Source organism: Aotus nancymaae, unplaced genomic scaffold (genome assembly GCF_030222135.1).
Source record: "Aotus nancymaae isolate 86718 unplaced genomic scaffold, 86718_ANA_hifiasm-v0.15.2.pri h1tg000002l, whole genome shotgun sequence".
NCBI lineage: Eukaryota > Metazoa > Chordata > Mammalia > Primates > Aotidae > Aotus > Aotus nancymaae.
The window spans coordinates 55,291,283-55,303,554 of record NW_026988413.1 but is presented as its reverse complement, the minus strand read 5'-3'; the positions used below and the strand labels follow the sequence as shown (position 1 = coordinate 55,303,554).

Here is a 12,272-nt window from a genome sequence, read left to right as displayed (position 1 = left end):
ACTGCTAACACCAGCTTCGAAAATTTTTCTTCCCCAAATTATATTGGCAGGGTGACCTACATAATTTGCAGGATCCAGTACCAAAAAAAAAAAAAAAAAAAAAAAAAAATGCGGGATTCCTTGTCAAAATGTCAAAAACATGTTCTCTGAAAGTTACTAATATATAAAAGGTTTTCCCTTTAAAACTATTTTATTACTTATAAAATATAACAGGGGTAATAGTGATACATGAATACCAACAAACACTAAGTGAATAGCAACAAATCCTAAGAAACTATTTTTGATGTCAAAATTTTATATACTAAAATAACAATAATGTAATATCTTGATTGATCTAAGATTTTTCTGGCTCACTTTTCTACAAATTAATTTACTAGGTCATCAATATTTATACTCATTGTAATTTTGTTTTTAATTGATCGAATTGAAAGTGATGTCAGTTTCTCTTGGGAAATGCAAGATCATAAATAATTTTTGACAATTTTTAATTTGAGAAGAATCTTCCTGCTCATGCATCATCTGTCACTGAAGTTTATAAGAATATTTATAGGCTATGGTAACATTTAGATAAATCATTTCAAAATATAACCTTTCGAACTGATGATTCTCATAGAACAATTTTCTAAAAAGATTTAACTCTTCATAAAAATCAGCTTCTTGTGTGAACTTAATTTTAAATGTAAATTTGTTCAACATTCATTTTAATGTTTCCTCTAACATTTCCTGCAACTTGTGGAGGTTGTGCAGAATCTGAAAGTGGCTTTACAGTTTGTACATACACCAAAACACTTGCTTATATGAATTCTATTGTTGTACGTTCAATTACAAAGAAAAAAATAAAATTAAAAATGGTCTTTCTTGTTCATATTTCATTTATCCAAAGCTTCATAAGCTTCATTCAAGCTTTGAAAAGTATTATTTTCCGTCACATGCAGTCATCTTTAATTTCTATTCCTAAACTTATGGATATTTGATTTGCAATATTGTAGCAGTTTTCAAAACTGGAGATTTTAAACTCTTTGAAGGATTCTAATAACTCTTTTACATGTTTTATTGTAACGTCCGTGTGTTTGCTTTTATTTTGTAATACTTTACTAAAAAAAAGTTTTCTGCGTAAGTGCAAATAGTTTCTTTCCTTACTATATGTGCAGATACCACAGGGACAGGTTCTGGGGACCAGCCTCCCATGGTAGGTTCCAGAACTGTCCCCATGGAGAGCTTCTTCCCTCTCCTGAGGCCGTCACTGTTGTAGCTGTCCCTGTTACTTTTGCTGTCCCTGCTGCTTCTGCTGCTTTGCTGCCATTGCTTTTGCCAATCTGCACTCAAGTGCTGGCCTGGCTGCCTTAGGACTCTGTGATACTCCAAATTGCCCTGATGCATGCATAGGCCACAGGTCTATTTGCTTGGCATCCACATCCCCGCCACAGCCATCAATTCAGGCCTGTGCATGTGCACGCTGCTGCCTGGCCTATCTGTGCTGCCCATGTGAATGCCCAATTGTCCCAACAGACTTTATTTCTAAAACTCAAGCTCAAAAATAAAATTTTATATATTTAAAAATGGTGACAGCAGGGCATTAAACCAAGTGCAGGGCCCTTCTGAGAGGAGGTCCTTGTGTGACTGCATTGGTCATTCATCTATGAAGCTGGCCCTGTATATTAGCCATTGATTTGGTCATGTGTTCAAGTAGATCCAGAGAAGTTTCTAAAAGGACTCTGTCTTAGTCAACAAAGCCTCCGTTGGCCCACTTTAGTGACATTGGGATGGCTGCCCTTCTGGAGAGAGAGCTGGTAAAACGCCTCCAATGCATAAGAGAATGCCAATATTATCATCAGCTCTTTTTGATCTCTGAAATATATGAATCTGCACTGAACCAACAGAACATTATACTTACACTCTTCTTTTGCCAGAGAAGGTAACTGCAACTGTCATGCTTGTAAGGTCGGAATCTTCTGCTGAATATGTACCATTTATCATGTCTATCTTATTGGAATGGCTGTTCCTTGAAGACATTGAGCCTGACTCTATAACTTGGAAAGCATGTTCAATAATATGAAGCCAGAAGGCTTGATACGTTCTGGTTCTTGAATGTATTAGTCAGGTGGTCACAGACATATCATTCATTCACTAAATTTACTCCTCTCTCTAAAATGGGGTAAAATTAGTAAAACAAAACAACAACTAATGTTTATGTTTCAAAAAGATGTGCAGATGAAATGTGATAATGTCTCTGGACTTGAGCTTCTACTCTGCTGTGTCCAATTTTCTGCCATAGCCATAAATTATACATGTATTGTTTCCCTCTCCCTGCTGCTACAAGAATACTTCATAGGTGGTAACATACACTTTTATCAGGAGGCTTCAAATATCTGTCTCTTGTTATGTGATGTTAATAGCCAGTGGTATCATTTGACTTCCCTTCCTTTAACACACATTTGTTTTTTTCAATGCCCTAAAGTGTTGTTTTTTAAATAACTATTATTGTTATGGCATTATAATACTATATATTTGGTAAGCAATCACAGTTTATTGCTTAAATCTTCAAGCAGCTAAAAATGGTTTGGCTATATATTTAAATTTGTTTTATGAATAAACTATGTACACTCAGTCCTTTCATGGATATTAAATGTTAATGACTCCCAGAAAAAGATTTCCTTCAGAACATTAGACCGTATCTTATTTTTAACTTTTATTTATTTATTTATTTATTTATTTTGAGATGGAGTTTCACTCTTGTTGCCCAGGCTGGAGTGCAATGGCACAATCTTGGATCACCGCAACCTCCACCTCCCGGGTTCAAGTGATTCTCCTGCCTCAGTCTCCCGAGTAGCTTGGATTACAGGCATGAGTCACCATGCCCGGCTAATTTTGTATTTTTAGTAGAGACAGAGTTTCTCCATGTTGGTCAGGCTGGTCTTGAACTCCCTACCTCAGGTGATCTGCCTGCCTCAGCCTCCCAAAGTGCTGGGATCACAAGTGTGAACTTTTTTATTAAGAAGTATTTCAAAGGCTGAGCACAGTGACTCATGCCTGTAATCCCAGTACTTTGGGAGGCTGAGGTGGGTGGATTACCTGAGGTCAGGAGTTCAGGACGAGCCTGGTCAACATGGTGAAACCCCATCTCTACTAAAAATACAAAAATAATTAGCCGGGCATGGTGGTGCGTGCCTGTAATCCCAGCTACTTGGGAGGCTGAGGCAGGAAAATCACTTGAACCCGGGGGGCAGAGGCTGCAGTGAGCCAAGATTGTGCCACTGCACTCCAGCCTGGGTGACAGAGGGAGACTCTGTCTCCAAAAATAAGAAAAAAAGTGTTTCAAATACAAACGAAAGTAGCAGATTAATAAAAGGAATCCTCAAGAACCCACTAACCAGTTTCAACAAATATCAATTTATGAGCAATTTTATTTATAACTCTTTCACTTCCCCTCTAAACTCTCCAGTTTATTTTGAAGCAAAATCTAGACACTTAGACTTAATAATATATCCTAAATAACTTTGTAGGAATATACAGAAATAGACCTCATTTCTTTTCATAGCTGCATAACACTCTGTTGCATAGATGCACCATAGGTTGCTCAAACAATTTCCTATTTACAAACATATGGAATATTTCCTGCTTTGCTATCACAAAAGTGTTGTAAAGAATACTACATCTATTTATTAAAATATATATATAGGCCAGGGATGGTGGCTCACTCCTGTAATCCCAGCACTATGGGAGGCCGAGGTGGGTGGATCACAAGGTCAGGAGTTCGAGACCAGTCTGGCCAACATAGTGAAACCCCGTCTCTACTAAAAGTACAAAAAATTTGCCAGGTATGGTGGTGTGCGCCTGTAATCCCAGTCACTCGGGAGGCTGAGGCAGGAGAATCACGTGAACCTGGAAGGCAGAGGTTGCAGTGAGCAGAGATCATGCCATTGTACTACAGCCTACGGGACAGAGTGAGACTCTGTCTCAAAAAATATATACATATATATATATTTTTAATAAATATATATATTTTACATATATATTTAATAAAATAGTATACTTTACAACCCTTTTGTAATAGCAAAACTGGAAACAGTCCTTATGTTTATAAATAGGAAATTGTTTGAGTAACCTATGGTGCATCTATGCAAAGGAGTGCTATGCAGCTATGAAAAGAAATGAGGTCTATCTCTGTATATTCCTATAAAGTTCTTTAGGATATATTATTAAGTCTAAATGTCTAGGTTTTGCCTCAAAATAATATATATATTTTTATATACATGTATATATATATATATGTATTTTTTTGAGACAGAGTCTCATTCTGTCTCCCAAGCTGGAGTGCAATGGTGCATTTTTGACTCACTGTAACCTCCGCCTCCTGGGTTCAAGCGATTCTCCTGCCTCAGCCTCCTGAGTAGCTAGGATTATAGGTGTGTGCCACCACACCCAGCTAATTTTTATATTTTTAGTAGAGACAGGGTTTCACCATGTTGGCCAGGCTGGTCCGGAACTCCTGACCTCAAGTGATCCACCTGCCTTTGCCTCTCAAAGTGCTGGGAGTTCAGGCATGAGCCACCATACCTAGCCTTGAAGTTTTTATAATCAAGATGGTATTAGCTTTGAAAACTTAGGTTCAGACAATTTCTCTGAGCACTGCACCTTTAAATATGATACAGCTTACCTGGGCAACAAATGATGGGTACCATGCTGAATTTGTACAAATTCCTCAGTTTGCTCAAGTTTTCAATCTCTATTATTCTGAAAACATTCTAAATATTCTAGAGCAAGTAAAGCATTTACACAGGAAAGCAACTAAAAGACACTACAACAGAGTTCTGATAGAGATCATCAGACAAACTTTAACCTTTAGAATAAAAATACTTAGGCATACATTTAACTAAGGACATGAAAAATTTGTACACTGAAAGCTGTAAAACTCTGGTGAACGAAATTAGACATAAATAAATGGAAAGGTATCCCATGTTATGGATTAGAAGAATTAATATTATTAAAATGGTTTCACGACACAAAGCAAGCTACAGGTTCAATGCAATCCCTATCAAAATTCCAAAGGCATTTTTTTCACAGGAAAAAAAATCCTAAAATGTATATGGAACCATAAAAGACCCTAAATAGTCAAACCAACCTTAAGAAATAACAATGTTAGAAAAAAATTACGTTCTGATTTCAAATTGTAGCACAAAGTTAAAGTAATCAAAACAGTATGGCACTGGCAAAAAATGAAAAAGACCAATGGAATGAAACAGAAAGCCCAGAAATGAAACAATGCATATATAGTCAACTAATTTTTGGCATGCATGTCAAGAATGCACAACATAGACTCGTCAATACAGGGTGTTAGGGAAATTGGATATCCACATGCAAAAGAATGAAATCAGACCCTTGCTTTACATCACACACAAAAATTAACTCAAACTAGATTAAAGATTTAAACATGAGATCTGAAAGCATAAAACTCCTAGAAGAAAACACAGGAAAAAGGTCCTTGACGTTGGTCTTAGTGATGATATTTTGGATATGACACCAAAAGCACAGGCAACAGAAGGAAAAACAAAGTGAGATGATATCCAACTAAAAAGCTTCTGCACAGAAAAAGAAACAATCGACAAAATGAAAAGGCAACCTATGGAATGGGAGGAAGTATTTGCAAACTATATACATGACAAGAGGTTAATATCCAAAACATACAAGGAACTTACACAACTGAAGAGCAACAACTCAAATAATCCCACTAAAAAATGGGCCGAAGAGCTGAATAGACATTTTTCCAAAGAAAACATACAAGTGGCCAACAAGTACATAAAAAGGTTATCAACATTACCACCCATTGGAGAAATGCAATCAAAACCACAAAGAGATATAGCCTCACACCTGTTAGGATGGCTATGATTAAAAAAACGAACGATAATAATTGATGAGAAGGTGAAGAAAAAGTAATCCTTGTACACTGTTGGTGGGAATGTAAGTTGGTAAAACCATTATAGAAAACAGTATGAAGTTTCCTCAAAAAATTAAAAATAAACCTTCCTTATTATCCAGCAATTCTTCTGGTTATATATCCAAATGAATTGAAATCAGGGCCTCGAAGAGATATTGGCACCCCCTCGTTCATTTCATCACTGTTTACAAAAGCCAAGGTATGGAAACAACATAAATTTCCATGGACATATTAATGGACAAAGAAACTGTGGTATATGTATACAGTGAAACATTTTACAGTCATAAAAAAAGGAAATTCTGCCATTTGCAACATCATGGATAGACCCAGAGTGCATGATGTTAAATGAAATAAAGCAGACAGAGAAATACAAATACTGTATGATGTCACTTATATTTGGAACTTAAAGTTCTCAAACTCATAGAAGCAGAGAGTGTGATGGTGGTTGCCAGGGACTTAGGGTAGGAGACACTGGGGAGTAATGGTTGAAGAGTACAAAGTTTCAGCTAAGCAAAATAAATAAGTTTCTGAAGATCTGCTAGACAGCATAGTGGCCGTAGCTAACAATATTATATACTTAAAATTACTAAGAGAGTAGATCTTATGTTAAGTTCATATAAAACAACAACAACAAAAAATAATACAGGGGTAGATAAAACTTTGGGAGGTAATAGATATGTTTATGAGATTGATGGTGGTGATGGTTTCATGAGTATGTACTTATCCCCAAACTCATTGAGACATATACCTTAAATATGTACAGCATTTTATACATCAACCATAACTCAAAAAAGTGGTTTCTTAAAAAGGAAAAGACAGGGAGAGTGAGTCGTGAAAGAAAACACAAAGAGGCAAATATAAAAGTCTGTGTGAATTAAAACAAAGAAACACTAATTAATCTAATTAAATAATAGGCAGGCAAGAACTTAAGCAGATAACAAAGTTTAATGGATAAAACAACAGCTATCCAAGGACTGTTAATACAGAATTGCAAAGCCCATTGTATTAATATTACCTATTGCAGGCAAAGTGATTGACAGCTGTAAATAATGGAATAAAATATAAGCTCAGGCTATGGTGATATAAACAGAGAATGTCTATATCACACCTTAAATTCCTGGCATAGGAAGAACTACATAGCTATCAGGTGTGGTAATTCTAGAGCCTTATATCTCCAGAATGTCTAAATCAATTAAGTAAACAGTTATTGAGTTTTCCTATAAAGATCAAGAATTTACATTTATTGCAAACAATTTATAATTTGAAGAGAGAGTAAGGCAGGGAAAGAACTAGTTCTCTGTCACATAAGCTGAGGTAAAAGAAGCCCTAATAAAAAGCAACATTCTTAGGAAAGTAGATAGGGCTGAAAAAGCCACTGGTAGCCTGGAATTTGGGCCGGGCGCGGTGGCTCACGCCTATAATCCCAGCACTTTGGGAGGCCGAGGTGGGTGGATCACGAGGTCAAGAGATCGAAACCATCCTGGTCAACATGGTGAAACCCCGTCTCTACTAAAAAATACAAAAATTAGCTGGGCATGGTGGCGTGCGCCTGTAGTCCCAGCTACTCGGGAGGCTGAGGCAGGAGAATTGCTTGAACCCAGGAGGCGGAGGTTGCGGTGAGCCGAGATCGCGCCATTGCACTCCAGTCTGGGTAACAAGAGCGAAACTCCATCTCAATTAAAAAAAAAAAGTTTTAACTGAAATTGGTGCTATGAAAACTTGAACCACAGAAACAGGGTGGCCGCAACTACACACTTATAGGGAGCACCGCTGGTATAGCAAGTTCTGCAGGGAAGCAGCCCCCAATGGAAGGAGCCGAGGCAGTGCCATGCGATGCTGTAGGAGTCTGAAGAGGATGTGGTCTTAAGGGGCTTTTAAGAAAGGAGAGAACATGAATCAGCCAAAATAGGAAGCTTCACAAAGAATAATTAAGCAATAAACATTGCAGGGTACCCCTAGTTTTGTAATACACATCACTAATTCCTCTTCTTCAAACGCAACACAGGAGATCATCATTTTGTTTTGATTCTGAATTCTTAAGGAAAAATTTCTTGATAGTTACAAGGAGCATGTGTAAAAACCAAATACTGCACGCTCCAGAGAATGGGGCAGGATAGACAAGCAATGTGACTTTTGGACAATAAAATGGTGATGCTTCAAGAAAGATGTAGCAGAAAACCACCGTCTTTCGATATTACTTGTCACCGAACAAGCACAGGTTTTGCTCATTTTAGAAACAGCAGGGTGTACTGTAAAGTCAAACATGGTTTATTTCTCTTCTAGTCCCACACAGCAACTGGGTGTTCTTTCTTTGTGACTTGGTTCTTCTGGCTGCCCTGAAGATAGGACTGGGGGCTCCTTTCCCCAGCAGCCCATTGCTCTGCAAGATTAATTACAAGATGTTCCTACAGGAACTCAGAGCTGGTCCGTGGAGGAAGGGAGAACTCTGGGACACTTCCATTTTGTTGTTTGTTTTAGTTCCCTAACATGTTAAAAAACATAGAAATGTCAAAGCAGGGTTACAAAATTGTGGTATAAAGTTGGATGACAAGTGCCTTCAATTCTGTCAGTGTATCTCTGTAATTATATGTATATTCTCTTTTGGAGATAACATTAAAAGTCCCTGAAATCTAAGGCCCATCCAAGGAGGCATCTGGTCCACTATGTGACAGGCTCAGAATATTGTGCAGCCAGTCTGACATGAGGCATACCTCAGCTCCATCTAATGGACAACGACAACAACATCAGAACCAACTTAATAGTCCTAAATGCCACAGATAAAATAATTGCATTTATTCCTGCCTAGATTTTATGTTCTTTGCACAATTACACAATACTCATTTTTACCATACAAAGACAACGTTAGACTTGAAACATTTTTAATGATGTAGATACATATTTTTATTTTTATTGGTACATAGTAGGTATATATATTTATGGAGATGCATGTTTTTAAAAAGAGAGTAAAAATGTTGTTATTCAAAGACCCAACAAATCAAACCACAATATTTTTTTGTTACTGAAAGAAATGATAAAGAGACCTTTCAAAAAAAGAATCCTGAAAAGAAAAAAATCCTACAGGAAAAATGAAAAGAATCTTAAAGGAAAAATGAAAACTCCTGCAGTAAATATGTACAGATAAAAGTTGCCTAATGTAGAGATGGGGTGATGGATGCAGCAAACCACAATGGCATGTGAATACCTATGTAACAAACCCACATGATCTACACATGTACCCTAGAATTTAAAGTATAAGAAATAATTTTTTTTAAATTGCCTAAAATTGAAGTGTTGAAGTAACAAAGGGGTTTGAACTACCTTCAATTAAAAACACAAATGCAAAACTCTGAAAGAACGCTTCAGGTGCATATCTGGCCTTTAATGTTCAGACGTGTTAGAGAGTTACATCTTAGATTATGTGGATGTGTAATCAATGAGGAATCTGTCAATTGCCCATGATGGTGGAGAACCCAAGGCTCTGTCATAGAATCAGCACCCCACCTCACCCTAGGATGGAAGGGTGCCGAGAGAACTCCACGCCTTCTTCATTCCCCCATCTCCTTGCCTTCCTTTGCCCACTCCTGCCACACCCCAAGCACAGACCCGAGAAAAGTTCCTCGTTCTCTCTTTAAAGCATCTTATGTATTTATTCCCTTTCATCTTAGAAATCTACATAATTAAAACAAGCTCTGTATTACTCATTTCTGAGTAGGTGTAACATGTGGGGTCGGGATGGGGCAGCACCATACATGAAGCAGAACTGTCATAGAAATAGACATGAGGTATTTCCAACATACCCTCCTGGTTGCCCTTGTCAGCATGCAGGCACTCTTGCTCAGTGTGCCTAGTAATAATAATATTTGTAATATTTACATAACCCTCTACAATTTAAACAAAACTTTCCCTTGTCCTTTTTTTTTTTTTTTTTTTTTTGAGATGGAATCTTGCTCTTTTGCCAGGCTGGAGTTCAGTGGCACAATCTCAGCTCACTGCAACCTCCATCTCCCGGATTCAAGAGATTCCCCTGCCTCAGCCTCCTGAGTAGCTGGGACTAGAGGTGCACGCCACCACACCCGGCTAATTTTTTGTATTTTAGTAGAGACGGGGTTTCACCATGGCCAGGATGGTCTCGATCTCCTGACCTCATGATCCGCCCACCTTGGCCTCCCAAAGTGCTGGGATTACAGGTGTGAGCCACCACACCCAGCCAACTTTCCCTTGCCTTACTTCACTGTGTCCTAACAACCACACATCATCATAATTACCTCCATTTTGTACAGGAGGAAATTGACAACCAGAGAGTATAAATGATGTGCTCAAGATCACACAGCAAGGCTTGGCAGTATTTATTTAAACCAATGTCACCTGGCTCCAAATCCCTCACTCTTTCCTATTATACCATACAAGACTCTCTCTATGGTCTTAGCAAAGCCCTTTCCTCTTGACCTCCAGTAGCCAAAAGCAGAATCAAGAATACAGGCAGGCTGGCACAATTTGACTTCTGTCACTGTAACAGTGTAAAGCTAGGGGTCTTTTAGAAAAAGCAAGCCAACACAGTGTAAATCAGTTAAAGACAAATTAATTCTTGTAGAGCGGCAATTATTAGGCAGTCCATAAGGTGGCGAGGCTGAGCTAAGCAAAACAATGGGCTACAGAACTTGTTGCCACGGCTACAAACAAAAGGGCAACCTTCACATACACACAGCGTGGCAAGAAACACTGTTCTTATATCCGCAATAATTTACAGTCATTCTGCAAGTTTAGGCAGGCTTCAGAAACTCGTAAGGCGCCTGAAAGGCCCTATCAGTTCTCTTAGTTTCCAAATAATTTAGCAGTGAGCAGAGAGTGAGGGAGAACTAAGAGTTCCAAATCTTGTAAGAGATTTGGAGTGCCCAGGTAAGTCTAAAGCTGACAGTCTTCCAGAAGGTCTGTGAAGTAGAAATTCTGCCTGTTTGAGTGCGATCTAGAATCCTCACGCTGCAGGCCACTCCTCTTGCTTGCTAAGAAAATGTGCACATTCGCAAAGTTCCACTGTCCTCCTCACTTGAATTTTTAAAGGTGATACCAAAAAGCATATATATAGCATTACAATACTAGTCTATATATCTTACCTAATTCGGTAATTGCCTTGCAAACCTGCTTTTTCATTTACCTCTTTCCTCTTTCTTACACGCTGGTTAGTAGGAACTGTGGACCTAGATGGGTCTGTTTGCTCAGCAAAGAACTTCATGAAATATGGACTATCATTGCTTCCCACCATTGGTCTTTCCTTCCTTCCTTCCCTCCTTCCTTCCTTCCTTTCCTTTCTTTCTTTCTTTCTTTTTCTTTCTCTCTCTCTCTCTTTCTTTCCTACTTTCCTTCTTTCTTGCTTGCTTTCTTTTCTTTCTCTCTCTCTCTCTCTCCCTTTCTTTCTTTCAACAGAGTTTCACTCTTGTTGCCAGGCTGGGGTGCAACGGCACCATCTCTGGTCACTGCAGCCTCCACCTCCCAGGTTCAAGCGATTCTCCTGCCTCAGCCTCCCGAGTAGCTGGGACCACAGGCATGCACCACCACACCCAGCTCAGGGACAGGTTCCAGCTAGCTGAGACCCTGACCTAGAATAAGTTGGTTCAGGTGAGAACCAACTCTGGACAGGATGCCATTCCATTGCAAGACACACACACACATCCCCAACCCATACTCACTCAGACAGGGACAATTTGGACTCTCCAATTAACCTAACGTGCACATCTTTGGGATGTGGGAGGAAACCAGAGTACCCAGAGACAACTTAGGCAGACATGGGAAGAACATGCATACTCCCTACACACACACACACACACACACACACACACACACACACACGCACACACACACACACGCATGTGCACACACACACACACTGGCCCTGGACAAAAATTGATTTTTTTCATTAATGTTATAATAAAACAATGTTGAACAAAACATTATTTGAGGATCTTCTGTAGATGGAGTGATATCCACCATATTTGTTACTATTTTTTGTTGATTGCCCTTGTTGTTTATTCTTATTTTTGTCTTCCACTCTTGTTCTGTTTTGTGGTTTTAACTGAGCATTTTATATGATTCCATTTTCTCTCTTTTTTAGCATATCATTTATAATTATTTATTTCAATGGTAGCCCTAAATTTGTAGTATTAATTTCCAACTAATCCAAGTCCACTTTCAAATAACACTACATTTGGCCCTAGAACAATATGTTTGAACAGCATGGGTCCACTTATACAAGGACTTTTTTCAATAAATACAGTCAATGCTTCCTCTTGTAGAGTTCTGCATCTGCAACCAAATGCAGATTGCAGGATGTAAAATCCCCCAA

General features: G+C 38.4%; 1 protein-coding gene across 2 annotated transcripts in view; it reads right to left on the bottom strand.

Annotated features, from left to right (window-relative positions):
- The window catches only part of CCDC146 (coiled-coil domain containing 146), a 249,745-nt gene that overhangs the window by 147,618 nt on the left and 89,855 nt on the right, over positions 1-12,272 (bottom strand). The window lies entirely within an intron of this gene.